This window comes from Sinocyclocheilus rhinocerous, unplaced genomic scaffold (assembly GCF_001515625.1).
Source record: "Sinocyclocheilus rhinocerous isolate Xijiao unplaced genomic scaffold, SAMN03320098_v1.1 scaffold2167, whole genome shotgun sequence".
NCBI classification, from domain to species: domain Eukaryota; kingdom Metazoa; phylum Chordata; class Actinopteri; order Cypriniformes; family Cyprinidae; genus Sinocyclocheilus; species Sinocyclocheilus rhinocerous.
In genome coordinates, this window is record NW_015638937.1 from 51,167 (window position 1) to 54,279 (window position 3,113).

Consider the following 3,113-nt stretch of genomic DNA (forward strand, 5'->3'; position numbering starts at 1 on the left):
CAGAAACTGACTGGATGCTGTGAGAAATATAAGCACACCATCACCAAAAAATTACCACGGTAACCATAGTTTATGCCAAAATACCAGCTACTGTTACACGAGGTTCAAGAGATTTGAATGAAATAAAACATTTACATTTTTAAAAATGCAATACATTAAATTGTGCATGTGAATTCATGATGCTTGCTGACAGATACTAGACCAGAAACTTCAATTCAATTCAATTCAATTCAATTCAAATAGCTTTATTGGCATGACAAAAATACATTTTGTATTGCCAAAGCATTAAGACAACAAAGAGAATGGTTTAACATCTGAACATTTATTTATATATTATAACTAATATGGAAATGTCATATATGCCCAAAGATACATATAGGGGAAAAATAAATAATAAATTAATTAAATAAAAATAAATAATAATAATAATAATAATAACGATTTTCCAGTAGCAACTGCTGGACAGAGAAATGTAACATTATGTACATGAGTAACAGTATTACAGTTCTGGTCTGTGAGAGTGTGTCTGTGGCTGTGTGTTTCTGGATTGTGTTTGTTCCTCAGGTCATGGCACAATGCTACATATTTTGCAGCAATATTTGCACATTTGGCTTTGACAGAGAAATGTAACATTATGTACGAGTAACAGTATTACAGTTTTGGCCTGTGAGAGTGTGAGTATCTCTCTCTCTCTCTATATATATATAGTGTAAATAGACAGATATCCAGAACAAAAAAAATGTTCTTCAAGGCAGCAATTGGTTTGCAGATGAAAAATGAATTGATATCATGTGCTTTAGAGCTGCTAGAAACTCCACCATAGACAGAGAGGGAGAGAGAGAGAGACCTATAGAGAGAGCTGTGAATGAGCCGCTGTTCTTTCATGTGTTTGTGTGTAAATGTCTGTGTGTGTGTGTGTGTGTGTTTCACTAGTGTATTGTGTGAAGTGTTACTGCAGTCGCTCCCTGTTCACATACAGTGTGTGTGTGTGTGTGTGTATGTGTGTGAGAGAGAGAGAGAGAGAGAGAGAGAGAGAGAGAGAGAGAGAGAGAGAGAGAGAGAGAGAGAGAGAGAGAGAGAGAGAGAGAGAGAGAGAGAGAGAGAGAGAGAGAGAGAGAGAGAGAGAGAGAGAGAGAGAGAGAGAGAGAGAGAGAGAGAGAGAGAGAGAGAGAGAGAGAGAGAGAGAGAGAGAGAGAGAGAGAGAGAGAGAGAGAGAGAGAGAGAGAGAGAGAGAGAGAGAGAGAGAGAGAGAGAGAGAGAGAGAGAGAGAGAGAGAGAGAGAGAGAGAGAGAGAGAGAGAGAGAGAGAGAGAGAGAGAGAGAGAGAGAGAGAGAGAGAGAGAGAGAGAGAGAGAGAGAGAGAGAGAGAGAGAGAGAGAGAGAGAGAGAGAGAGAGAGAGAGAGAGAGAGAGAGAGAGAGAGAGAGAGAGAGAGAGAGAGAGAGAGAGAGAGAGAGAGAGAGAGAGAGAGAGAGAGAGAGAGAGAGAGAGAGAGAGAGAGAGAGAGAGAGAGAGAGAGAGAGAGAGAGAGAGAGAGAGAGAGAGAGAGAGAGAGAGAGAGAGAGAGAGAGAGAGAGAGAGAGAGAGAGAGAGAGAGAGAGAGAGAGAGAGAGAGAGAGAGAGTGTGTGTGTGAGTGTGTGATGATCTGCTGTGCACACCTCACCGATGATGATGATGATGATGATGAGGAACACCAGTTTGATACCAGACTTATGTTACAACTAAATCCTATGCTTGTTTTTTTCCATTTGAATCATCTAAAGAACCTTCAGTGCGATGGAAAGATTCCACGGATGTTAAAGGTTCTTCATGAAACCATCAAAGCCAATGAAGAGCCTTTGTTTTTAAGAACGTAGGAGCAGGAGCCGATCTGAATCATGCTGAGTGAACGTGAACCTGATCTTCTTGAAGGAGCTTGATGGGTGTTGATGCATCAGTGATGAGACGAGGACACACACCTGAGAGGCGTTAAAGCATAACTGCTGCATTCACACCCCATGATTCCCTCTAGCGCTTCTGTTTCACTGAGCTCCATCACAGAAGACCCCCTGCGGTGTCCTGCAGCTCCTGCAGATCACTGAAGATCAGCAGCACAAACAGTACAGGACTGACAGACTAATCCAGGAAGAGTTCACCCGAACATGGAACGACGCTCACCCTAAGGCCACCCAACATGAAGACGAGTTTGTTCTTACTTGCCATTATATGTTCCATCTTATACTTTATTCTTTTTCTATTGAAGCATTCAAAGTGGAAAGCAAAGTAAGAATTTCATTGTACAGGAAAATGTGCATATGACAATAACGGCTTTGATTAGCTTTCAGCTTTTGTCTTCTCCAGATGTTAACTGATGGACTGGAGTGCTGTGGATCACTTGTGGATTATTGTGATGTTTTTATCAGCTGTTTGGACTCTCATTCTGACGGCACCCATTCACTGCAGAGCATCCATTGCTGAGACACTGATGCAGTGCTACATTTCTACAAACCTGATGAAGAAACAAACTCATCTACATATGGGATGATCTGAGGGTGAGCACATTTTCATGTTTGGGTGAATTATTCTGTGCATTGTCTTCATTTGTTTCTGTTGTTTATGTGGAACATCTCACATCTGTTGATGACACATGTAGATACTCGCGAAGCTCATATATCAGAGCGTGTGTAATGAGAGCAGTGACACACATTAACCCTGAACAAAGTCACACACACAATAGGGGCCCCCAGGGGTCGCCACGGAGATGCCTGTGAGCGCCACACCCGCTCTAGCGGCCCTGATGACATCAGCGCACAGGAAGTAGGAGCAGCGCGTCTCACCTCTGGCTCCTGACCCCCGCCTCACGCTCCACTTCCTGTCTGGCTCCAGTGAAGATGCTGGATGATTGTCTGACACGAGCACTCATGACATCACTGATCATGTGACACGCAGCACTAGTGTTGGTTAGTTTACATCACACCGCTAGATCTGCTGCATGCATCTGGAGCAGCTTCTGATGGACATCTGGACGCTTCAGGAGAGCAAATGCACAGAAGCTTGAGGTTAAACCTCGTGTGTGTGTGTGTGTGTGTGTGTGTGAGAGAGAGAGAGAGAAGTGCTGTGCTCATCACAGGTCAT